Source organism: Antechinus flavipes, chromosome 2, assembly GCF_016432865.1.
Source record: "Antechinus flavipes isolate AdamAnt ecotype Samford, QLD, Australia chromosome 2, AdamAnt_v2, whole genome shotgun sequence".
NCBI classification, from domain to species: Eukaryota; Metazoa; Chordata; class Mammalia; order Dasyuromorphia; family Dasyuridae; genus Antechinus; species Antechinus flavipes.
Window position 1 is genome coordinate 2158037 of NC_067399.1, and position 26957 is coordinate 2184993.

Consider the following 26957-nt stretch of genomic DNA (forward strand, 5'->3'; position numbering starts at 1 on the left):
CCAGCAGGGGGCAGTCTGGCTCAAAGTGACCCCCGGGGGGGGGGGGGGGGGGAGAGCAGGGACTCAGTCTCGTGTGCTGGGTCTAGGTTCACTATTTTCTCCAGATCTTTCCCTGCCTTCAAGGCCTAGCTCAAGTGCTGCCCCTCTGGGAAGCCTTCCCCGACCGGCCATGGGGACCTTTCCTCCTCTCCAGTCTCACAGCTCACGGGCATCAGGATTGAGCGCAGTGAGGGCTGAACTGGGGGAAGCTGGCTGGGCCGCCAGGGAGAGCTTCTCCTCTTGGGCCGAGCACGGGCAGACAGAGAGGGCTCTGCGGCCCCAGAGGGTGCAGGGGCTGAGGGAGAGGTAAGGGCAGCTCCTTCCCCTCTCCCCAAGCCCAAGGGTATGCATTGGACCCAGGGGCCGGTCAGTGGGCCTCCAGGGGAATCAGTGAGCCTGGGGGGGGTCAGTGAGCCTCCGGGGGAGTCAGTGAGCCTGGGGGGGGTCAGTGAGCCTCCGGGGGGGGGTCAGTGAGCCTCCGGGGGGGTCAGTGAGCCTCTGGGGGAGTCAGCGAGCCTGGGGGGGGTCAGTGAGCCTCGGGGGGGTCAGTGAGCCTCCAGGGGGGGTCAGTGAGCCTCCGGGGGAGTCAGTGAGCCTGGGGGGGGGTCAGTGAGCCTCCGGGGGGGTCAGTGAGCCTGGGGGGGGTCAGTGAGCCTCCGGGGGGGTCAGTGAGCCTCCGGGGGGGTCAGTGAGCCTCTGGGGGAGTCAGCGAGCCTGGGGGGGGTCAGTGAGCCTCTGAGGGAGTCAGCGAGCCTGGGGGGAGGGTCAGTGAGGCTGGGGAAAGTCAGTGAGCACTCACTGCCCTTGCCCCAGAGCTCCGGACCAGGAAACTGGCTTGAATTGCAGAGAGGGAGATTTAGGTCAGATAAAGAAAAGGCTCGGGGAGAATCAGGAGCCACTTGGGGAGGGGCGAATTTCCTTCCCCGGAACCCTTTGGAAACGAGCTTCAAGGTCATGACCGCAAGGTTCGGTTACAAGCCCGAGTCTGGAGAAGGGGCCAGGGGGAGGCTGGGGCAGCCAGGAGGGGAGGAGGAGAGATAAGAGGGAGAGGGTAAGGGAGGGGAGGGGAAGGAAGAGGGGAAAGGAGGGAGAGATGGAAGGGGGGAGGAGGAAGGGAGGGGAAAAGAAGAAAAGGGAGAATGGAGGAGGGGAGAGGAGGGAAAGGGAGGGGGCAGGGTAGGAAGGAAGGAGAAGAGAGGAAGCAAGAGGTGGGCAGGGAAGGGAGAGGAGGGAGTGTGGTGAGTTCAAATGTTGAAGTTCTTGTTCTTCTCAAAACACAGCCGGTTTAGCTTAGAGCCCTCCGAATGTCTCCAAATCCAAAGGTTCTGTCCTTCAGCCTCTGCCTCTGCTTTCTTCAGCCTCCAGCCAGCTCCACTTTTCATGTCATTCCGGTGAAATCTCCCAAAGTGCTCTGTGTCTGCACCAGAGTGCTCCTCTCCAATCCAGCTGAACTCTCCTCTGCGACCAGCCAGCCAAGTGGAAAATATTCTGCCTTGCCTCGGGGAGAGGGCTTCTGGAGTAACTCTGCTGAAATCTGACCGAGAGCCTCTGTCTGTTTCTTTTATACAAGAGGGAGGAATTGTGGGATACAAGAGAGAGGGATTATGGGTTTTCTCCCATAGTGCTCTCTGGCCCAAAGAGCTTCAAGGGAGGTGTGAACTCACAAAATTACAAAGTTTACTTTGTGAATCTCCCAACTTGTGAACTCCAATGAGTAAAGGTGCAAACACAAGCATTGTACTAATAAGTTCTACTTAGTACCTTGTTTCAGGTTCTGCCCAAAACATCTTCTTGTAAGATCAGATCAATAATCTATCAACTCTAATGAGTGAGCAGTTTGTAAAGATTCCAACATCGGGAGGGATGGGAGAAGAGAGGAAGGGAGAGGGGAGAGAGCAGGGCGGGACAGGGCATGGGGGCAGGCTGGGCAGGGCATCTCCAAGGCTGGACCCACTAGGAAGTCCCAGCCTGCGCGGATCCTTAGGAGCCCGGTGGCTGCTTCCTCGCTTCGGCAGGGGGATCCTCCAGGGCGCCCCTCAGTTGTCTGGAGCCCGGCCGCTCCCAGCCCGGGACGCGGCTCCCGTTCCCCTCGGATGACAGGCTCACACCGGCCAGCCCAGGCACACACGGCTGTCACGCAGTAGGGCTGCAGGAGACCCGGGTGCAGGAGACAGCGCAGGGCCTCTGCCTCTGCCTTCCTAGAGCCCGGGCCGTCTCTCTCATCCATCAGAGAAATCCAGTCACACCCAGCTCACATCCAGTGACAGGGGCTGCGCCAAATGTGGCTGAGGAGTCCCCAGAGGAGGCGAGGGCACGTAGGCCAGCTCCCCAAGGCCGCCGGAGCCTGGGCCAGAAATCCAGGCCCAGGAGCCACTTCCTGCTCCAGGATGGCCTATGCCCTGGTCTCCAATATACCACGGGCACTTCGAGTACACACGTCCTGAGTGTGGGGGTGAGGACTGACGAGGGGCCAGGACCGTCCCTGAGGATGGATGCGGGGGTCAGGGGTCAGGACCGTCCCTGAGGATGGAGACAGGGGTCAGGACCGTCCCTGAGGATGGATGCGGGGGTCAAGGGTCAGGACCGTCCCTGAGGATGGAGACAGGGGTCAGGGGTCAGGACCGTCCCTGAGGATGGACGCGGGGGTCAGGGGTCAGGGCTCAGGACCGTCCCTGAGGATGGATGCAGGGCTTAGGACTATTACTGAGAAAGCCAGGGTTCAGGGGTCCAGCTGCCATGCTGCAAAGCTCTTTCTGCCTGCCCCATCTTCCTGTGTGGGAAGCAAACATGAGACGCCCAGCATCTGCCTTCTGATTCGCTTATCCCAGCCTGGGACACGGGACACACAGAGCCTCCATCTCCACTGACCCCCCTGAGATTCCCTCATTTTCCAGCCCCCCGGGGAGGCTGTGGGTCTCCTCATCACTAATAATTAATAGTAAGTGGGGAATCACCCCATAATGGGCGAATGTTGAAAAGCATTTCCTTGCTAGGCTTTGAATTGGAGGCACAGAGGGAGCTGGGACCACGGTCTACTCATCCTTGGGGGCAGTTCATCTCACCTCCTCCTGGATGTCTTCTGTGATTGCAAGCAGCAGCAGGGACATCTACCTGTGAAGGCTCTGTCCCTGAATGGCTCCCCAGATGCTCCACAGGGCCCTCTCTTTCTTGGGGGAAGCCCTTCCCGGCCCCTTCCTTACTGGTCATCACTCACTTTCGCTTCCTCAGCTCGACACCGCAGACCACTTCTGTTTCCGGGTGCACTTCAGGGACTTTGGGGTACTTGGGGGAACTTTCAGGTATTACTGGTAAGGAAAGTTAACCCCACAGATTGGGAGACTCCCTCAAAGGTCCGAGGCCTGCCTGAGAGCAAGAGGCACGGGCTTTGGGCGCCTCGGCCTCCACGAGCCATACCCGGAAAGCTGCAGCCGCGGGAGACGCTGCCACGGCGATGGGGCGGCAATGGCAGGCAGAGTACCATCGCCACAACGTGGTTCCGTGAGAGGGCTCGGAAAGTAGGCCCCCAAAGCCTCACGGGGAGGAGACGGGAGGCCTCGGGAGCCAGACACGCAGGTACTTGAGGGAGGAACAAGCTGGGAGACTATTGGGTCCTCCTCTGGAGTAGAGCTGGGTGTCATGGGCTGCAGCCTGCTCCCACCCACAAGGCCTCGCTCCTCTGCCCTTGGTGACTAATGTATAACATATGTGTGGCAAGTCAAATGTCCCCGATTGTTAGTGGTCCCCTCCCCCAAATTATAATAGATGGAACTAAATCCAAATTATTTCTGTTTGTGCCATTTTTGCACCTACCCCACCCCCAAAATATAAACTTTTAAAGGTACAGGCTCTACTTTATTTGCCCCTGTGAAGCCTCAGCACTCAGGTTCTTGCAACATGCTCGTGGGATTGAATATAGGATTGTTGAAATATTTAACGTTTGCATCTCTGCCTGGTGTGAAGTCCATGGAACAAGATGCCCTTCCCAGGAGACGGCACGGCCCGAAGCCTCCTCCTACTGCTATTTAACTCTATCTTGGATACCCAACACCTCCTCACCTCCCTCAGGTTTCCCTCCCCTCCAAATGGAGGCTGCAGGGTGGAACGCTCACCTCTCCCCAAAACCTTCCTTTATCGAGCTCCAGATATGGGCTGCAGGTGGCAGCTCCACTCAGTCTGAATGCCACAGAGTCAGATGTCCCCAGTCTTCCCCTGCCCTCTTCTACTTCCTTATACGTATTGCCTTTCCCATAAGCTCCTCGAGGACAGGAGCTGTCTGTTTCTTATTTGCATTCCTGGTCTTGCCTGGCATACAGCAGGTACTTAATAAATGTTTACTGAATTTGTTGATGACTCTGATCATTAATATCAAGACCTGACAAATGCAGTTGGTTCATTATTAGGAAAACTAAAAACACAATAAGCAATATCCATTTAAAAAATGAGAAAAATCACACACTAGCAAGTCAAAAATTATTAACTGATTATTTCCCATGTGTCAGATATAGCGTAAACACTAGGCATACAAAAAAGGCAAACCTGCCCACGAACAGCCTCGTCCCTGTTCTCAAGGAGTTTGCGGTCTGATGGGAGAAAGAGCATGCAAAGAATTGTGTACAAACTAGGCAGAAAAGGAAGAGCCTGGTGACGAAGGGGGAGCAGGAAAGTCTCCTGGTGGAAGATGGGGTTGTAGCTGGGACCTTTGATGCAAAGATGAAAAGAGAGAAGGGAGGCAATGAAAGTTGGCGGGTTATGGGTCAGGAACAGCAAGGAGGTCAGTACCCAGGAGTCACAGGGCACAAGGAGAGCAAAAGTATAAGAAAACTAGGAAAGGGAGCAATAGCCCGATTAAGAGGGGCTTGACACACCACACAGTGGACTTCACATTTCATCCTGGAGGAAAGAGGAAGCCACTAGAGATTACTGAATGGGGAATGACACGGGCAGAGCCATCCTACAAAAAGACCAATCTGACAGCTAGAGCGGGAAAAGGGTTGGGAAGCCAACCAGAAGACGATGGCAATTGGCTGGGAAACCTCTCGCTCGAATACAACACACATTTTCAGTAAAAACCACAACACATTGAAAACAGGAAGAAACCTGACCTTTCTTTAAGATGGCAACTGGCATCTGTCTAAAATCAAGAGCCAGAATTATATGTAATAGAGAAACATCATCGATATTTCCAATAAGATCAGGGGTAAAGCAAGGACATCCATTAGCACCACTATGAATCGGTAAGTTTACAGAAATGCTAGATGGTAAAGTAGGAAAACAAAAAATCAAGGCAAGAAGCAAGAGGAATAAACATCACTCATTACTAAAGATATTTGGTCTACTTAAAGAACATTGAGGACTCGACTAAAATTAAATGAAACAATGATTTAAATAAAAGAAACAGGATAGAAAGTAAACCCACACAAGTCATCAGCCTGTCTATATAGCACAGACACAATCCAGCAGGGAAATCGCACTGAAGTTAACTATGGAACATATAAAACACTTGGGAAAATAATCAGGGCTCGGGAATTATACGAACATGACTGCAAAACACTTTTTGCAGAAACAAAGACAAAAAGATATTAATTGCTCACGGTTAGATGGTCCAAAAATAATAAAAATAACAATTTCACCTAAATTCATTTGCTTATTCTGTGCTATGCCAGTCAAAGTATTAAAAAGATTACTTTAAAGAGCAGGAGACTTTATAATGAAGTTCATCTAGAACAAATGGTTAAGAATTTCAAGGGAAATGAGGGGAAGAAAGGAAGCTGGATACCAGACCTCAAACGTGGATACAAAGTAGTAATTATAAAAACTGCTGCTGGTTAAAAGGTAAAAGAGTTGATCAGTGGCCCCAAGGAGTGAAACATTCAGAAGCAAACAAACCTAGCAGTCTAGGGTTCAGTGAGTGCAAAAACACCATCGATTGGAGTTGTTCAGTCATTTGTTGTGTCTGACTTGGAGACCCCTTTGGGGCGTTTTCTAGGCAAAGATTCTAGAGCAGTTGGCCATTTCCTTCTCCAGATCATTTTGCAGATGAGGAGACAGGCACCCAGGGTGAAGGGACTTGCTCAAGGTCACGCGATTTGTCTGAGGCTGGATTTGCACTTAGGTTCTCCTGACTCCAAGCATGGTGCTCTATTGCACCACCTCACGCCAATCTGAGGGGCAAAGATGACAAGAAAGGAAAACCACAATTGTCGGGAGACAGACACACTAACACATCATCCTATTTCACTTCGGACTTTCAGGATTTCTTCCTCCACCTTCTCCCCGGCCCCGACACCCCGGCAAGTCCTCTGATTGGTGAGGTCCTCTTGGAACCTCTGTGTTAAGGAATTGGCCAGGTCCCCTATGCTCATCCCTCCTTCACTCTTTTCCATCTTTGCCTCTGACTCTCTGGACTTGGTTCTCCATCATGTATGTCCCTCTGCCCACTTTATAGCATCTTTAATGCTTTCTCCCCCATTAGAATATAAGCTTCTTGAGGACAGGTCACTGGATGATGCAGTGAATGGAATACAGGGCTTGGAGTAAGGGAAACCTGAGTTCAAATCTAGTTTCATTCAGTTGCCAGCTATATGACTCTGGGCAAGACATTTAAGCTGTACTTGCCTCAGTTTCCTCACATGTAAAACAGGGAGAACACTTCCCTCTCGGGGTCTTTGTGAAAATCAAATGAGATAATATTCATAAAGTCCTCTGCCAGATCTTAAAGCACCAGCTAAGTGTTAGTTGCTGTGGTTACACCTGTGCCGACGCACAACTTCCCAATTATTTGGAGACTCAGTGGAGGTGTGATTGGGTCCAATCACTCTGGGAAGTGCTTCGAGCTATGACCCCCAGGCAGCGAGCTGTCGGTGCAGCCCGATGAATCCGCTGCCCGTTCTCCCAAGATCGAAGAAAGAAGGGAAGGATCTCTGCGTCCAATTCACGGGAGCGCTGTTTGTGTGGCAGGGAACCGGGCGAAAGCGCGAGTCCACCCTTCGGGAGAAGGCCTGAAGACATTGTGGCGTAGGGGAGTAAGGGAATGCTTCGGAGAAATCCGTGTCAGTCAGGGCAGAGTGAGGGAGCGGGACCAGGGATGGCGGCACCGGGACCAGGGACGGCAGCACTGGGACCAGGGACGGCGGCACCGGGACCAGGGACGGCGGCACCGGGACCAGGGACGGAGGCACCGGGACCAGGGACAGAGGCACCGGGACCAGGGACGGCGGCACCGGGACCAGGGATGGCGGCACCGGGACCAGGGACGGAGGCACCGGGACCAGGGACGGCGGCACCGGGACCAGGGATGGCGGCACCGGGACCAGGGATGGAGGCACCGGGACCAGGGACGGCGGCACCGGGACCAGGGATGGCGGCACCGGGACCAGGGACGGAGGCACCGGGACCAGGGATGGCGGCACCGGAACCAGGGACGGAGGCACCGGGCCCAGGGACGGAGGCACCGGGACCAGGGACAGCAGCACCGGGACCAGGGACGGTGGCACCGGAACCAGGGACGGAGGCACCGGACCCAGGGACGGAGGCACCGGGACCAGGGATGGCAGCACCGGGACCAGGGATGGCGGCACCGGAAAGGCAGATGGTCAGGAATGCCCCCAAAAGCTGCTCGATGGCACAGGTGGGGTCCCACGGACCAGCTCCAGGGGCAGAACAGCCGACAAGCGGCTTTGCTTGATGACGATGACTGGTTCCCAGGGAGCTTTTTTGAGGGGATGAGGAGGGGGGAGGAGATAGGGCAGGGATAAGGATGCAAAGACCAAGAAAAGAATAAGAACCCAATGAAGCGTCTGATTACAATCGGTGTTTCGAGATGTTTGCTCTGTGGTTTGCAAAGTACTGTTCAGATGGGAGCTCCACTGGTGGTGGGGCTGTTGCTGACTCATTTTACAGATGAGGAAACTGAGGCAGACAGGGGTTTGCCCAGGGGAAGACAGCCGGCGTCTGAAGCAAGATTCATACTCACGTTTTCCCAACTCCAAGCCCCAGGAAAGTAACAACAACAGACGGCATTTATATAGCACCCACCACGTGCTTTGCAGCCATTATCTCACCTGATCCTCCCAGGCCCCTGAGACTGGGTGCTCTCATTTCTCCCATTTTACAGAGGAGGCTATTGAGGTAGAGGCAAACACAGCTGGGAAGTGCCTGAACTCGGTGTCCCCGACCCCAGGCCCTGAGCTCCACCCACTGCCTGAAAATTATGACCTTAGTTCAAATTGCCCAAGGAGGAAGCCGGGGTCCCGAAGCCCGTCGCCCTGTGGCGAATGCTGGGCTCCCGAGGGCCCTGGAGAGACACGAGGCTGTGCACGTGACCCCAGCGCTGTCCTGAGCTCACATGACCTGGTCAGCAGCGGGAGCCAGGGCTGGCAGCCGTCTGGTGCCGGGCGCCGGGCAGAGCCCAGAGGAGAACGGGGGGCAGGGGCAGACCTGGCTTTGCGGGGAGGGAGAGCCCGGGACCACAGCGGGCGAGATCCCTGCCCATCGACCCTGGAGGCCGGCCTCCCCGTCCCCCTCCCTTTGGCGGGGCCGGCTTGTCAAAGCCACATGCTCCCAGGCCCACCGCCCCGTCAGCCCGTCCCCCGGCTCAGCCTCCTCTGCAGAGGCGACGGCCGGACCACCCGGGGCACTTCTGTGTCAGGGCTCCAGCAGGAAGACCGCCATGTGTATCAGCGGCCTTGCCCACGGAGCCCTGGGCTGCCCCCCCGGAGACCTCCCTCCCCCATCACCACTGCTCCATTAAGGAATTAATCACTCTTTGCTTCTGATCGCTGATCATCCAAAGACTCCTCTCGGAAGCGGGGTCTCCCCCTCAGCTCTCTACCACCTAACTGGCCAGACACAGTCCTAGGACCCCAGAGGGACGCATGACAAGTGGAGCCCCTCCGCCCCGTGCTGGGGAGGCATGGGAGCCGTGGCCCCGCCTCCGGCCCCTCTCTTTGGGAAGTGCCTCCCGGAGTGCCCAGAGCCGGCTCCTGCAGGGGCTACGGGTTTCCCTTTGTAGCTCTCTCACTGGGGAGAGCCTGAGTTGGACGCTCTGCTGTCCCCCGAGACCCAAAGGTCAGGGCTCAGTGTCCGCTCCTTGGGCCCCAAGTTGGGAGCGCCCTGAGGGCTGGGCCTGGGCTCCCCCTCCCGTTTCCCTTGGGTGGGCCAGCTGGCACAAGCCGGTGACGTCCTGGGGCCTTCTCCCTTGTGCCCACGGCGGCCCACTAGAGCATCCTCATCCCGGGGGGAGCTGGCCATGGCGGCATCCCCTCCCCCCAGGCTTGGACAGTGGAGGGAGCGCTGCAGGCCCAGTGAGGAGGGGCTGACCAATGAAGGGTCACGTAGGCGCGGGTTCCTGCACGTGCGCACCTTAGCTTGGCCCAGGGAAGGCTCTAGATGACGTCTGGCACTTTTGTCCCCCTCCCCACGGGGGCGGCTCATTCCTGGTCAGGGTCAGCGGCCCAGGAGAACCAGACGAGCTCCCTGGAGCCGAGCAAACAGCCAGTTAAATGGGGGAGACTTACCGCCGGCTTCTGTCCCGACGAGTTCGAGATCAGGTCCAGGAAACGCCCTCAGGCCGGCGGCCGCACTCACGTCCTGGCGAGAACCTCCGAGGAGCCAGTCTGGGAGAGAGAAAGCAGACCCGGGTCAGAGCGCTGCCCGCGCAAAGGGGGCCAGAGGGAGCTCGCGCACTGGAACCGGAGGGCCCGTCCCACCCAATCAGGAGATGAGCCCAGATGGGAACCGAGCTGGGCAGCCCGCGGGATCCCCTAAAGAAAGGATCTCAGGGGAACGGAACAAGGTGAGGGAGGACCCCTCCCCCCCAGCCCCAGGGATGCCAACGTCCCCAGGCTGGATGGGAGAGAGAACAGGAAGGTGGTCTGTATGGCACTCGCATCCCCAAAATGATGGGGCTCCAGCAGGGGTGGGCTGAGCCATGAGATGAGATGGGGAGACCAAAGAGGAGGAGGAGGAAAGACAGAGGGGAGGAGGAGGAGGGAAGATGGGAGGAGGAAGAGAAAGAGGAGGGGAAGGAAGAAGAGGAGGAAAGATGAAGGGGAGGAAGAGGAAGAAGAAGAGGGAGAGGAGCAGGTGGAGGGAAGGAGGAAAGATGGGGAGAGGGATGAGGACAAGAGCCGTGTTCTGACACTGAATACAGATCTAGAGATCCTGCCATACTGCTGCCTGATCCACTGTTACACGAGCCGATCACTACCTCTCCCGAAGATGCCCAAGAAGACCTTGAGGAGGCATAAAAGGGGCCCGAGAGACGACTGACCTAAAACTACTGAGCCCATCCCCAGCGACGGGAGGCGATCCCTCATGGCAAGGGAGCTCTGTACCCATTTCCCTCACCAGGGCAATGGCTGGAAAGCAGCGCCCATGAGCAGAAATGGCGACTCCCGCTGCCCACGCCGTGGCCGTCTGCATCCGGGATCGATCGACTTTTAGACAGACTATATGATCCTCCATTGATTTCCCTGCCCCCATGCGGCCCCAGCTTTCTGGAGTTCCGGGCGGCCCACGGAGGCCGGGCCAGGAGCCACAGAGAAGCTCCAGACCACTCAGCCCTGGCAGAGCGAGCCCCTCAAAGCAGTGTCTCGGGCCCTTCCCACTCAGCATTTCTGACAGAGGCCGGGGAGCCGCCCCAAGCGCCGCGTTGCGGATGAGGTGGGGGCGATGGTGCTGGCTGCACCAGGACTATGTCCCCTGGAAGAGGAAGAAATCCCTTCCACGCGGACCAAACCCGGGGGAGCTCCCGGCTGCATCCCCTCCTGCATCCAAGCAGCAGCTGCGGTCCCACAAGGCCAGGATGAGGGAGGGACAGGGATCGCTTATGTCCACCGGGCTCCAGGCCTACAGGGCTGCCCTGATGAATGGGAGCTCAGAGGGAGGGAGGGAGGGGCTTTGGGAAAACAGACTCCCATCGGCACCTAGTGGGCACCTAGTGTGTGCACAGCTGGGCTGGGAGGGTGGTGCTGATAGTACTGAGAGAATATTATCTAAACATGATTTGCTCCCTGGTCTCAAGGACATCCCAGTCACCTAAGGTGAGCCTGATCTGATCAGTGTTATAGAGAAAGGCCTCAGGGGCAGGGCCCTCCTATTATGCCCATTTTACAGATGAGAAGACTGAGCCTCTGGACACTGAAATGACTTGGCCAGAGTCATACAGCTAAAAAGTATCAGGGGCATCATCCAGGTCTAACTCCATCCACCAGGTAACATTCCTGTCAAAGGCTCTGAGTTCTCAACTGAACCCACTTTTGGTCCTGAGAGTGAGTTGACGTAAGAACCACAAGAAGCAGAAAAATCTATCTTCCTTCCTTCCTTCCTTCCTTCCTTCCTTCCTTCCTTCCTTCCTCTCTCCTTCCTTCCTTCCTTCCTTCCTTCCTCTCTACTTCCTTCCTTCCTTCCTTCCTTCCTTCCTTCCTTCCTTCCTTCCTTCCTTCCTTCCTTCCTTCCTTCCTTCCTTCCTTCCTTCCTTCCTTCTTTCCTTCCTTCCTTCCTTCCTTCCTTCCTCTCTCCCTCCTTCCTTCCTCCCTTTCTTCTTTCCTTCCTTCCTTCCTTCCTTCCTTCCTTCCTTCCTTCCTTCCTTCTTTCCTCTCTCCCTCCTTCCTTCCCTCCCCACCTCCTCCAGGCTGCAGGCCTCAGGTATTCACTAGGAAGAAGTGCACACTTATTGGCATGTCCATGGCCCACAGGTAGTTCCAGGTCCCAGTCCCAGGGTGTTCAGGAGCATTAGTGCTTATGGCTCCAGAGGAGCAGGGGCCCTTCCTGGGAAAGACTAGAGTGCAGACTAGGAGGACAGTGACCATATCTCTCCTCAAACAGACCTTGGAAGCACGGAAAGCTTGCAGACCTCCGAGCTAGCTCTGAAAACAGCAGCACAAAAAAACTTGGTCCTAAGCTATCCCAAAGTAAGCAAAGCTCACATAAAATTCAAAGTCAAGAAATATGCTGGAAGAAATAAGCAAATAACCACAACAAAAGAACCTGACCAAAAAAAACTACCATGGTGGCAGGGAGAACCAAGACACAAACTCAGAAGATGACAATAATGTGGAAAACAGGCATAAGCAAAGTCAGAAAAAAATACTAATCGCAACAAAGACAAACAAAAATTTCTAGAAATCCTAAACAAAGCATTAAGAGTTGTAGTGGAAAAAACGAAAAAAGAAATGTGATGCAAGGTAACTTTGAAAAGAAAACTAATAGTTTGGTAAAAAAGACATAAAAATATTGAAGAAAATGACATTAAAAAACAGAATTTACAGAATGTGTAAAAGAGCACAAAAATTCATTGAAGAAAAAGCAGAACCATCTAAATGGAAAAAGAGAATCAAAACCTCACTGAAAAAAATAATTCCTTAAAAATTAGAATTGGAAAAGTGAAACTAATGACTCCACGAGGCATTAAGAAACAGTAAAAAGAAGTGAAAAGAATGGAAAAAATATTTTTAAAATGTGAAAAATACCAAGAAAAATAAATAGTCAGGAAAATAGACCATAGAGAGAGAATTTTAAAATTATTTGGACTACATGAAAGTCATGATAAAAAGCCTAGATGACATATTTCAAGAAATTTGGTTTGCAATATGAAACTAGGATTGCAACAAAGAATAACCAACTCAGCCTCAACTTTCAGAGGGAAAAAATGGCCATTTAATGACCCTGAGGACTTTCAAGCATTCTAAATGCAAAGACCAGAGCTGAAGAGAAAATCTGACATTCAAAGACAAGACTCAGGCAAAGCATGAAAAGGTAAACATGAAAGAGTAATCTTAAGGGACTCAATAAAACTAAACTGTTTACATGCCTATATGGGAAAATTATACTTGTAACTCTCAAGAACTTTATTAAAATTAGGATATTTAAAGGAGTACATAAAGACAAAGGACATGGATAGGACAGTCTTTCCCTAACCCAAAGTAAGCAAAGCTCAACTTTAACATAAAGTTCAAAGTCAAGAAATAAGCTGAAAAAATGAGCAAACCATCACAACAAAAGAACTGATCATAAAAAAGCTAATGTGGTAGCAGAGAAGACCAAGACATAAACTCAGAAAAAGATGATGGTGTGAGAAATGGGCATAAACAAAGCCTCAAAAATTATGTTGGAAATGATTCCCTCCCTCCCCCAAAAAATGAAGAGGTAAGAAAGTTGTACTGTGAGAAGAAGGAAGGGAGAAGTAGAATGGGAAAATTTTCTTATATAAAAGAGGTATTCAAGGAAGCGTCTTTAAGGTGAAAGAGAAAATAGCAGGGGTGGTGGGCAACGTTTGACATTCACTTTCATTGGAATTGATTCAAAGAGGGAAGACTTGATACATACACTCACTTTGTATAAAATATATCTTGACCATTAGGAAAATAAGAGGGGAAGGGAATTATAAAAAGGGAGGATGGCAAAGAGGAGAGCAGATTAAGGAAACTTTTGAGAAGGGATAGGATAAAAAGAGAGAGGGTTAAGCAGGAGGAAAATAGGAAGGAGAGAAATACACAGTAATCATAACTATGGATGTGATGAGCTCATCCTTAAAATGGAAACAGTAGAATGGATGAGAAACCAGAATCCGACTATATGTTGTTTACAAGAGAGACACAGGACAAACACAGATTCAAAATAAGGAGAGAGCAGAATCGAATAGGCTTCAACTGAAGGAAAAAAGGCAGAGGCAGCAATCATGATTTTGAACAAAGCAAATGCAAAAACATCTAATTAAAGAGATAAGCAGGGAAACTGTGTTATGCTAAAAGGTACCATGGACTATGAAGTAATATCAAAAAAAATTTGAGTTTCCCTGATAAAGGCCTCATTTCCCAAATATATATTGAATATTGAACTGATCAAATTTATAAAAATAAAAATCATCCCACAAATGATAAATGATCAAAGAATAGAAGAAGAAAATTTCAGAAGAAGTCAAAGCTATCGATAGGATATTTTTTCTTAAAAATGCACTAAATCACTAAAATGATTAGGGAAATGCTAATTGAAAAAAAAACTCTGACATATCACTTCACACCTCTCAGAAATGGCCAATCCTGAAGGGGATCAGGGAAATGGGCACATTAATTAATTGTTGACAGAGTGGTGAACTGGTTCAAACATTCTGGAGAGTAATTTGGATTTATGCACAAAGGGCTATACAACTGCCATACCCTTTGATCCATTAATATCATTATTGTGCCTCAAAGTGATAAAAAGAGAAAAAGACCTATTTGGAGAAAAATATTTACAGTAGCTCTTTTTATTGTTGGCAAAGAACTGAAAATCGAGGGCATGTCCATCAGCGGGGGGTGGCTGAATAAGTTGTGACATGATTGTGATGGAGGTACTATTATGCTATAAGAAATGACAAAGAGGATGACTCCAGAAAAATATGACAAGATCCATATGAACTAATTGAAAGTGAAGTGGGAAGAATCAGGAGATCCTTGTGCACAGTAACAACAATGTTGTAATGATGATCAACCGTGAAAGACTTGCCTTTCGATATAATGATCCGAGACAATTCGAAAGGACTCGTGTTGAAAAAGTGCTATCCACTTTCAGAGAGAACTGATGAGCTCGAGTGCAAATGGGTATGATTTTCTTACTTTTTAATTTTTCTTGCCTTTTACTTATCTATTAATTTTTGCAATTTGGCTAATACACAAATATATTTTGCATGTACAACTGATATTGCTTACCTTCTTGATGGGTACAGGAAAAGGGGAGAGGGAGAAAGAGAACTTGGAAACCAAATTTAAAAAGAAAAGGATATTCTAAAAAAGTTTAAAAAACACATCGGTACAAAGATGACCAACAGGAGAATTAAACCTGACTCGATGGAGTTGTTTTCTCAGAATTCTCAGCCAACTGACAACCTCTTATGCGACCAGAGCTGGTGGTAGAGAGCCCTAAAACTCTCAGAGCCCTCCTACATTCTATTGGAAAATGTTTTCTCTTCTCTCTCAGCCCTGCTCTTTTGTCTAGGTCTCAGGCAAGTCCCTCCCCTTCTGGGAAGTTTTCCCTGACCATCCTAAGAACACAACAACATCCCCCATTGATTTCCCATCCCTCTTATTGGCCCTCACTCTGGAAGGACGGCCCAGAGCCAGGTATCAGGAGAATGGAAGGAAATCTACTGCAGAGCATGGGGCCAGACCCAAGCAGCTGCTCTTGGACAAGGAACAGGGCTCCCTCGGTTGCACTTTCACCTTCTCTTCATGGGGGTGCAGCTTAATTTTCTACGACGAGTTGGCGAGACCGCATGAATTAGGACTCTGACCAGCCTCTTTGGGAGTATGGGAAGCCTCTGGCTTCCACCACTGGGAGTGGTAGGAACTTTCCAAAGGCAGATGCCGACTTCTGAGGCCCAGCCTCTCACCACCTCTCCCTCAGAGAATAGCTGGGAGGCAGAAGAATTGTCAACAAGAGGCAATGCTTCTCAGACCGAGCTCGGTAAGAGGTATCATCAGTTTTTCCAGGAGAGCGCCTCCGAGCAGAGGCACCAATTAACTGGTTGGCTATGTGACTGATACAGGATCAGAAACCCATCGTCTATTTGTGTCCCAGACCTGGCTGGTGTTGAGCACCCCCCCTCCTCAATATGGCAGAGACAGAGAGAGTGCCCTGCACTCTCAGGAACCAAATAAACAACATCGCTCACGACAACTGGGAAAAGAGAAGTCTGGTTTGTTTGCTTAAAAACAGAAACCCAAAGTGGAGATGGCGACGTGCTGGGCCGGCACCCAGGACCCCTCCCTCGAACTCCCCTGCCCGGAGTCAGCCCCACACAGGGCTTCGAGAAGTGACATTCTTGGCGCAAGGCTGAGGCGGTCTGTTCAGAGCATAGCCCTGCTAGGACGTTCAGTGCTCTTTAAAAGGCAGGGGAGAAACACACCAGCCATCAATAACATCCACCCTGAGTCCACAGAAGCCTAGCCAACGTTTTGACAAAGAAAAAATAAATGTTCACAGAAGGTTTATCCATCAGCTCTATCAACAGCTCCTGGGAGGAGGCATCTGGATTCAACTGGCTTCTGAAAAGGAAAACAAAGATACCAGCGCCGAGCCTCCACGGGCAGAGGTGGGCGGCGCCACGACCCCCAGCTCCACCGTCACCTCGCCGTTTCCCTCTACCTGGCGGAGGAAGAGAGCTGCGATTTATCCTCCTAACTGGGTGACGGCACCTGCCAAGCCTGTGCTTGCAGTCCTCGGGCAGCCAGTTCTTTCTGGAAGCTCGGCTTGCCGCCGAGTCCCGGCGCCATGGAAGCTAATGGGAACGTTGGCACTTCTATTTCCATCCCACCCTGAAAGAGGCGGCACGAAAGGCCCGGCCCGGCCTTGGGCTCCTCCTCCCAGACCGGCTCGGCCTGTGACTCACAGGCCTGTCCCGCCTTTCCCTTTTGCCTCCTGGCCGAGGCCGGGTTGACCCTTCCTTCTCTCAAGGCCTGAGGATTCTCTGCTGGGGATATGGGAATTCAGCCCGGCTGATGACACTTATTATTAAGCTGCATCAGACTCGCTCACCTCCCTAGGCCACTTTTCCCTCTGATGTGCTATTCCTGACAACCCTGCGCCCCACGGGGAACTGCTGCTCTGCTCCTTCGCCTTCTCCCATGGGGGTCAATGTCTCTATTGACAAGAGTCTCAAACCCCGGGGCTCTCAGGCAGGCCAGCTCTACCCCGTGTCTCTGAGGGACTGGGACAAGAAGGCAAAATGACGGCAGGCCACGAGAAGTCAAGCAGGAGCTTCCCGGGGAGAAAAGCTTCCAGGGCTTGGCACGGGTCTTAGGTCCTACGCCCACCCCCGCCCATCTCCAGATGTGACAGAAGAAGGTGGAAGCGAGGCCTCCAGAGCCCCACGAGAGATCCTGCCGTCCCAGCTGGATTTCCTATTTGTCAGGAGACAGGATGGAGTAGGAGTGAGGCTCATCCATCTCACCTCCACTCAGCCAACACCGAGGAATCTCTAGGATGGGTGAAATGGGGAACAAAGATGATACAAGAATGAGATGTCGATACAAACTTATTAAAAGGGAAAAGCTCAGCCAGAGTAGCTGGAAGAATGATGATGGCTTCTCTGGAGAAGGCTTAGGTCTGCTGGAGGGGGGTGGCTGGGAAGAAGGTAACCGGCTTAGATTGGGGTGGGTGCCTCCGAGCTCTTAGCAGGACCTCGACATTTCAGAGAAATGTTTGACAGATGAGGTCCACCGGAGAGGGCTGGGTGACTTCTAGCTAAGCAGATGATTCAGCTAATAAGATGCTCTCCTCTAATAAGATCCCCTCTGTGTCTCTAGCAGGCGATCCAGCCAGGACTGGGCTTTGGAGAGGCTCTGGCATCCCCAAATTCGGCCCTTGGCCCAGGGGTGTGCCCACGGCCAACACTGTCGAGTTTGTTGAAAGAATTCTTCCTAGGGTCTGACTGTGGCCTCTGCTATTCCCCTGCAAACATCTGGATGAGAAACTTTCACAAAGTATTCGAGTGATTCACATCCGGATGAGGCCAGCCGACCAAACAGCGACCCCCCAACCAGTCAATCAACCAACCAGCCGACCAACAGACCATCCAACCAACCAGACCTTGCCTTAGATTTGGTTTTAATGGAAAGCTTTGCTCTGTCCCTTATAGCTCCTGGAAATCCTGCCCAGCTGCCACTGCTTCTCCTCCTCCCAGCACAGCTGTGCAGACTTTTCCTACAGGTACCTAAGGGTGTCAGTCCCGGATCTGGACGCCTCCCATCTTCCCAGATACCCTCCCAGCCTTCAGTGGCTCCATTCCCCTCTCCTTCTCCCTTTCCCTCTCTTCCTCCCTCTCCCTCTCTTCCTCCCTCCTCTGTCTCTCTCTCCTGGAAGTAGGGTGTGGGCTGCCCTACCCCTCTCACCAACAAGCATATTGCTTTGCTTCCATAACAGATCTTTAGTTCACTCTAGATAATGTTACATAGGAAAAAACCCACGAACTTCCCAGACACCGAATAAGCCTCTGCTGCTCTTCCCCTCATCCATACCACTGTCATGACCTCCTTTTCCCTCGATCGCCCCCAGAACTTCAGCTTTCAGGTCCCTCCTCTAGTCTGTGGCTCTGAGGAAAGGCTCACTAGGCTCAACTTGCCAAGGCTGGGGGAACTTTCATCCATTAGTGCCGGAACCCTCCCCATCTCCTATCAGACTGGAAGCTCAGAGACCAAAAGGTCCCTCAAAATAGAGGGAGGATTTTATTCTTATTATAAAGAGGCAGAAAAGGTTTGGGTGCGACCTTTCTTTTCTGAGTCCTCTGGCATTAGCCTCCCGATTGGCCTCCAGGCCTCTAAAGCTTCCTCTTTGCCGCAGCATGAAATGCACACTCCACCATCGGTTAAGGTTTTCCACTTGCTGGGTCTCTTGTTCCCCTTTCTCCCCTCGCTGCCCTCAGCCACTGCTTTTCTCAGCCCCTGGCTTTGCCCAGATTGTCCCTCCCGCTGGGAATGCCCTCCCTTCGTCAAATCTGCCTCCCAGACTCCTTTAAGATTCAGCTCAGCCATCATGACCTCCATGAGACCTCCCCTGAGTCCCCAAAAGTTTTTTCCTTAAAAACTGCTTATTCCTTTTGTATTTATTAGTCTAAGAACACACAGTCCCTGGACCCACACCATGTGCCCTCCCCCCTCCCCCCATCCTCCACAGTGAGTCCCCGGGGCAAGGATCCTGCCATCCCTGGTTTCGTATTGCCGCCACCCACCACAGTCCCTGGGGCCCAGCGGTTTCAGACTCCTGGCTCACACCAAGGGATCGGAAGCACACGCGGAGGAGAGGGTTGTAAACAACTGCCTTTGAAGTGCAGCTGCCTGGTCTACTGGGGACCTGCGGCCCGGTCTCTGGGCTTCACTCCCCAAGAACTCCCCCCGCAGCTCTGGAAGGCACGGGGCACGCTTCCCAGTGCTCGGCTGATCCCACAACACTATCCCGGCAGACCCCAACGTTTGTACCAAAGTAATATCGTGCTAAATGACGGCCAAGGGCAGGATTTCCTGAACCATAATTTTCTCCTTTGAAAAGCAGATTAACCAACAAGTGGGGTGAGGGGCAGGGAGAGGGGGCGCTCACAGATATGATTCTCGATCTCTCTAGAAGAGGAATTGGTTACGAGGTGGCAACGCGACGTACGCCGGGCTGAGGTGGCAACACGGCATACGTCGGGCCTGGCTTTTCGGGCCCCCTGGGTTCGAAGGGAGTGTATTTGAAGATGTTCAGGGGCAGGGCAGGGGAGCCAAATCCTCCCAGGAGAGTCAGGTCAGAAGGGAAGGCGCTCAAGGAAGCCTTTCTGATGAGGAAACAAAGTGCTGGGGGGAATGCACAGGGATTTGGTCCTGCCTTCACATTCGGGGTCCCCCCTGGACCCTGGGAGAAATCCTCACTACTTCAAGCCAGATGCCAAAAGGCACGGGCTCTGCAGCCCCACGCTGCCCATGGGGAAAAGCCCCCACTGTGGCGCTGCCTCCACAATGGCTAAGGGACAGCTTTCACTCGGATTAGAAAAACCTGCCACTTCCTCTGCTGGCAGAATGTGCTGTCGCCCACAGGAAGTGCTTAGAGCTGGCCCGTGGAGCACTGGGTCATACTCAGTCCAGAAGGGTGGGAGCCGAGCACACGGTCAGTCTTTGCCGTCCCACCCTCATCGGTAGAAGTTGGACAGCAATCTCACGACGCCGACCCAATGGAGCTTCGTCGGCTGGTTTCACCCAAGCATCTAGGGGTCTGAAGCCGGGAAACGAAGAGGGCCGAGTTGGGGGGACCCGCGGAGGCACCGACCCCCTAGAGAAGGACCCAGATGGCAACCTGGGGGCCACGTCCATGCCTTTCCCTGCCCTCTGCCCTCTGATGGCAGAAGGCGTGGGCCAGTCCTTCTAACCCGAGAGAACTTTGCTCCTTGCTTCGTGGGAAGCCCTCTGCCCATTCCCTGCCAGGTGTTGTAAAAGCAAGCTTCTCGCCAGCTGCAAGAGTCTTCTGGGGAGGGACCACTCTATAAAGAAGATGCGCTCCTTTACAGGAACAATAAAGGCATCCCCCCCCCCCCAGCAGCCAATTGGTCCTGATTGCCCGCTCCCACACAATGGAACCCAATGACTCCAATGGGGAGCATACACAGGAGACCCGGGGCAGGGGAGGATGAGGAGGGAGGACCGGGAGTCAGACATGTCACAAGGACACGGTACATTAAAACAGTATTTGAACTACAGTTTCTACAATCACACCAGGGTTCCCTGAGTCTGTCTGTTCAGAGAGCAATGACTGGCTCTTGGGGTTCTTCCCATTTCAGAGGCTAAAAGCCCGAGTCCCCCCAAATCCACCATGATCAGCATCATGCTACAAACCAGCAAGGGCCTGTGGGCAGTGCAGGTCCTAGAATCACCACAGATCAACAGGGTGAGAAGAAGGCTCTTTCACCTCCCACTCACCTAAGACAGGGGAAACTGAGGACCCCGTCTGTGGGGTGTCCCTCCTCCTCCTGACAATGAAAATGATGATGAACCTAACAACCAGCATTTATATAGTACCTGCTGTATACCAGGCACTGTGCCAAATGCTTTGCTAAATCTGTCTCATGCAATCCTCCCAACGACTCTGGGAGGCTGGCACTATCATTATACCCACTTTACAGATGAGGGACCTGAGGCAAACAGAGGCAAAGTGACTCACCCATGGTCACATGGGCAAGTGCCCGAGGCTAGATCTGAGCTCGGGTTTGCCTGGCACATCAGAGACCAGAGAAAGCAAGGTCTTTGAGGGGTGCTCCCGTGTTCGTGTTCCCAGCACCCGGCACAGAGCCGGGTCCAGACCAAGTCCCGTGGGTTCTTCCTTTATTTTCTGCCCTTCCTCCGGCCATTTGCCCAAACAGGCTATTAACAGAAGGAGCCGGGCTCGATTGCTTGGAACCTCACACCTTCACACTGCTGGATGGAGGCTTCAGGAACCGCCCTTCCTTTCCAGGACACACACACACACACACACACACACACACACACACACACACACTCACACTCACTCACACATAAGATATTCATACATGCACACACACACATACACACACACACACACACACACACACACACACACACACACACACACACACTCCTGATTGTTCATCCCATGGAGGAGCACCTCCGAGACCTCTCCAGACCCTTCTGTCCATGTCCACAGTCCCGCCTAGGAGGGGGTCGGGCTACCGGTTCCGGTTCCGAGGCTGCTTCAGCACCAAGGACAGGCCCTCCTGGGGATAGGCTTGGGAGGAGCAGGGAAGTCACCCTGCGTCCGGCCCCTCTGGATGTTGAGGGCAGGCTGGCCATCTCTGAGATAAAGGAGTTTTCTCCTCCTAGCTGCTCCCCAGGTCCCAGCTCACCCTCCTCTGCCCATGGGAGCCTGCATTTAAGGGACTGACTCTGCCCCTGCTAGGCTACCGTGGCCGGGGGGCCCATTTGAGCACAAGACCTGGATTTGAACCTTGGTTTGGCAACTATTTCTTAGTGCTTGGGGGCGGGGGGGGCAATCCCTGTTCTTGAGTCCCAGGGCTAGAGAAATGAAAGGGCTTCAGAATCAGACAGGCCCCCCCACCCCCCCACTCTTTATTCCAAGGTAACTGGGTGTGAATGTGGGCCGAAATATGGAGCCGCCCCCTGAGAGCAAGGCTGCTGCCGGGCTGGGGCTCGGACGGCAAATCCCGCGGGCCGCGTGAGCTGCTCTCGTCTCTGGGAGGTTGCCCGGCCCCCTCCACAGAGCCCACGTGCCCATCCCCAGCGGGGAGCCCTGGCTCCCTCACACAGGTCTGTAATAAGATTATCTGCTCTCTCCTTGAGCCTCGCACCAACATTGTCGGAGGCACAAGCCCGTTCTGGACGGCCACTGAGGGATCTGTCTGTGATCCTGTTGGGAGGAGAAGGAGCCATTGTGGGTGAACGGCGTCCAATTACACACAAATTATCCCGGAGAACACACTGAATGGCTAATGACGGACATCCAAAAGAGCCTCCATGGGGCACGAGGAGACGCCGGCCTCCCCGAGTGCCCAGAGCCTCAGCAGCCAGGGGCCTGAATTTACATTCCCTCCAAAAGCCAAAAGACCCGACAAACTTCCTGTCGCACACGTTTATTAGCCAGAAAAATAGTGAGGGCACTAACAGGAGATCCCTTCAATCCGAGAAGCCCCAAACCAGAAGTCTTTTAGGGGAAAACATTCAAAGAAATAAGCAAACAAAGGAGGGGAAAGGGAAGGAATGAGCACAGAGTAAGTGCCTACTGTATGTGAGGTGCTAAATTATTTACAAACATGATCTCCTTCAGTCTTCACAATAATCCTCCATTTTACATTCAGAAAGCACAAGTTCTGACTCAGTGAAAAGCTGTTATAGTCTAAAAGAGACCAGGGCAAAGATGCCATTAAAAGGAACCGAAACCCCAGGAGTATTTCACCAGAAACAAAAGGAAGAGCTTTTTTTCTGAACTCAGAGGGATAAAAAACTCACCGAATGAATTAAACAAAGACGCGACATTGGCAAAATTATCATGAGGTGGAAAGGAAGTGTCTGGGACAAAGAAATAGCAAAACAAGATGACGATGACGATGATGAAACCCAACGGTTTAAAATATTCATGGAAAATATGAAGAAAACAGCAGATTCGGTGAAAAGTCAACTTATTTCATTGGAGGACACGATGGGGAAACAGCAGGGAGGGAGAAAAATAAGGCAAGAAAGTACTCCACTAGAAAAGGAATTAGAATCCATACAGATAAAAATGATGGTTTGGGAGCACCCAGAAGAGGAGGAAACTTAAAATGATCAGATTTTTTATATTTTTAGAGGGGAAAATGACCTGAATTTTGTATTTCAAGGAATCTCATCCAAGTCACCTAGAAATGTTGACAAGGGCAGACTATAAACTATCACAATTCTACACCAGCAGAGCAAAAGGTAAAACCAGCTCCCAAATGGCCAGGAGCTCTCCATTCTTCATCCTTCATTCTGCCTGGGCCTCTGCCCCTCCCAAAGACCACGCCTGGGAAGAACTAAAACGACAGACTTGGAACTCCTGGACCAGGAAGGCCAGTGGTCAGTGGGGAGGGCATTCCAGAGATGAGGAAACAAGGCATGGGAAACAAGAGGCCGTCCACAAGCAACAGCGAGGGGTCTGGTGTCACTGGAGTCAGGAGCACATCTGGGGCGTGGAGGGAGAGGAAGGTCCAGAGAAGGAAGGAATAAGTGGGCATGAGCTTGCTCCCTGCACTAACCTTGGTTTTCTGCCGTGGAAAGGCAGGGACCCCCGAGTTTGCCTGGGTAGCCTAGGGATCTGACGAAGCGCCTGTTAAAGAAATGTCTGTGGCCTGAAGGGAATTTTGATCAGACAACAAGGATCTGTTCCGTGGAGCCCCACTGGGAACCGTGTTCAGCCCTGAATATACAGAAGCAGACCAGTCCCCGCTCCGGGATCTCATGTTTTAGTAGGAGCCACACACATGTAGAGGGAGACACAGACCAGATGGATGCAAGGCACTCTGGGAGGGGCAGCACTAGCTATTGTGGGCAGATGAAGGCGTCCAGTACGCGGGATCTCAGGAAAAGCCTCGGCGTTCTCGCTGCCCAGTTTCATCTTTGATTTAGCCAAGATCTTGGGTTGTGATTTTATCATTCAACGCATCAGCTCCCCCTTCCAGCGTTAAGCCATTCGTTATTTCTGTCTCCATTCACATCCACGGTCCCCGATTTCTGGGACACTTGGTTTGACAGCAAACCAGGAATCACTATTGCGGGTCCGGTCACTCAACAGGTTCCGAAGGCCCTAATGCCGCTGGACCCACATCTCTAGTTCTGAGAGACTTTGCCGGATGATTTGCTAAAATCTCCCCAACTCATCTCGACAACGTTCCTCTGATCTAGCAGGTTCCCGACCTTGTTAAAATAGAAAGGAAAGGCGCTCAGATTGGCGCGATCTTGCTCGAGCCACACTGGTGATCTTCATCCCCGGGAGCTCCAAATTTTCACTGAATAGCCATTTACTAAAGTGTTCTAGCAACTAGCCAGGAATGGAAATGAAGCTGATTGACCCAGTGCTTCCAGAATCTACTCTTCCCCATTTGGGAAACTGAGGTGGCTCCTGCCCTTTCCCAGGCTTTTTGAGACCTCTGTCTTCCAGGAGCTTTCAAAGATCTTTCTCCCTCCCCCACTTTCCCTCTCCTCTCCCTTCCCCTCTTCCATTCCTCTCTTTTCTCTCCCCCTCTTTTCCCTTCCTTCATTTCCTCCCTTTATTTTCTTTCCTTCCTTCCTTCCTTCCTTCCTTCCTTCCTTCCTTCCTTCCTTCCTTCCTTCCTTCCTTCCTTCCTTCCTTCCTTCCTTCCTTCCTTCTCCTTTCTTCTTCTTTCCCTTTTTCCTCCTTTTCCTCCTCCTCCTCCTTTTTCTCCTCCTCCTCCTCCTCTTCCTCCTCCTCCTCTTCCTCCTCCTTCTGTCCCTCTTTCTGTCTCTCCCTTCCTCCCTCCTTTTCTCAGCAACCTCAGACTTCAGTTTGTCCAGCACAGTGAGACTCGCCATTTCACTTTCCTTATTTCTTTTGGCTCCCAGCTTCCTGTTCCCACTTTTTGTTTTCCCAAAGCACATTGTGGTTTCTGGAGAAGACAGAAGACCAGTGAAGGCGGGACCGTGATTTACCTTTAAATGGGTTTTTCCCTTTTCAGACTGCTTTTACACACCTTATTTGAGCCTCCCAAACCACTGTATGAAGGAAGCACCAGAGGCCTTATTATACCCATTTTCCAGATGAGGAATCTGACTCCGAGAACAGTGTTAGATGTAGGATTGGAGTCCAGACCTCCCTGATTCCAATGCTAGCTCACCATGAGCTACTACACATGAGGGGCTCTGCCTTGTCTTAGGAGACAAATCACTAGCGAACACTACGGCCAATTTGGGGGGTAGGAGGGAGAACCCCCGTCTCCCATCACCCCCTTCCACAAAGGCTCAGCCTGCGCCGTCCCTCCATTTCATCCTCCATTAGCCAGAGGGGTCGGCCCTCGCGGGAAGGAGTTCTCCACTCAAGAGCGGGGCTTGGAGCGCCAGCCCTGGTACTCATTCGCCTGCCAGGACGGGCCAGCCCCGAGACTGAGGCGCGTGGGACCGCTCGTCTTCGCGGCACGAACACCCCCCGTGGTCCTGGAGCCGTCGGTGGCTCGGAAGAGCCGAAGAGATGATCATTCCGATCCCGATGTTGGGGACCTGCTCTGAGCTCAGGAGGCTGGCGGCCGCTAAGCCTGAAGGGGAACGGCTCCTTCTGGGGGACGCTGCGGCCGGCGGGGGCCGCCCGGTCCTACACCCGCTCTGGGCCCCAGAGGAGGCTGGCAGGAGCTGACCCCCTAGGCCCGTGCTGGGGAGATGAGACAGAGCCGCCGGGGTATCACATGAGTGGCAGGGGTCATTTCCGCTGGGAGAGGGCGTCGCAGTGGAATCCAGAAAATCCGAGGGCCTGCCTGGTGGGTGGGCAGCGAGGGGCCGGCCTTCCCGCCCGCTTCTCATGTCCCTGCCCTCAGGCGGGCCTCTGGAGGGCTCAGGGTTCTGGGCGCTGCTCCCTGCCCGGTGCTGCCAGCCCAGCTCCGCCCCCGCTCCCACCCCAGGGCCCTTCTCAGCACCAGAAGCAGACTCCCTCGGAGCTGGGCCCAGCCTTCCACATCTGTGGCTCTGGGCTGTTCCTAATGAGGCCGGTCTCCCCGAGGAGGCCCTGTGCACGCGCACACACACACACACACACACACACACACACACACACACACACTCCCTCCCTCTGCCTTCACTACCACAGTCGTCCGGAGTCCACAGGGAGCTCGCTGAGTCCCCGCCGGCGGGCAAAGGGAGCAGGCGGCTGCTGGCATTGTTCCCCACAAGCCCCGGGGACTCCTGGGTGGATCCCAGACCCTTCGTCTCCCGTGGGGCTTCCCCAGCCTAACTCTCGGGGAATTCTGCCCTTGCCCGGTCCAGCCATAGCCCTCAGATCCTGCAAGATGGCAACCAGGGCCAGACTGAGGCCCCATGGCCTGGGTGTGAGGGACAGGTGACCGGTCCCCCTCAGGGCTTCAGCCACGAAGAACGAGAGTCAGCGGCCGGCACAAGGGCCCGGACTTGGCTGAGCATCAGGGGCCCACGGGGAATCACCAAGGCAGGGACTCACTGCCCGGAGGGGCCCAGTGACCGGCCCGGAAGACCAGGAGGGACCTGGCGTGACGCCCTGCCACTTTCTCTGATGGCTCCCGGGCTCTAAAGCCCATCACAAACCAGCAGCGAGCCTCCAGCCCATGGGCCAGCAGCGAGTCCCCAGCCATCGGCCGACAGATCTCAGAATCTTTACTAATGTTCCCGAGCGGACGCGTTACCTCAATGAGGCGACGAGCGGGCCGGCCGAGCGGCTCGGAAGCCTGTGTTTAGCCAATTTTGCGTGACACCCAAATGCCCGAGCACACGGGCGATCTTCCCCGGCCCGCGCACACGCCTGTCCGTCAGCACTGAAAGGTGGCAATTTGGCAGAAGGGATGAGCGGCGGGAGCCGGAGCGCTCCGGCCGAGCTTTGGGGGATCTCGACGGCCGAGGAGCCGGCGGCCGGCCACGAACGGCGGGGCGCCCGCGGGGGTCCCGGCTGGCAAAGACCTGCCCTCACGTTGGCCCCCGGGGACCTCGCTCAGAGCTCAGCCCTCCCCTTGGCCAAGCTCCTCAGCTCTGGGTGAGTGAGGAGATGCCTTCGAAGGACTTGGACCGGGAAGGGGGCACTCCTGATAGGACTCTTGGGGAGGGGTGGAGCTTTTCTCCCTCAATTGCCCCATTTCTACCCAGACTCCTCACACCACAACCATGTACCTAATTATGAGGAAGGAGGGGGTGGGGGAGGAGGGCAGACGAGGGAGAGCAGCCTGTCCCAGCCAGCCTCTA

At 53.4% G+C, this 26957-nt stretch overlaps 1 protein-coding gene across 1 annotated transcript in view; it reads right to left on the bottom strand.

The window, feature by feature from the left end:
* Nucleotides 1–26957, bottom strand: part of KLHL29 (kelch like family member 29) — a 161630-nt gene that overhangs the window by 108901 nt on the left and 25772 nt on the right. Inside the window, exon 2 of the mRNA XM_051974077.1 lies at nucleotides 9555–9653. The gene's annotated coding sequence lies outside the window, so the exon portion shown is untranslated. The remainder of the gene's footprint in view (nucleotides 1–9554; nucleotides 9654–26957) is intronic.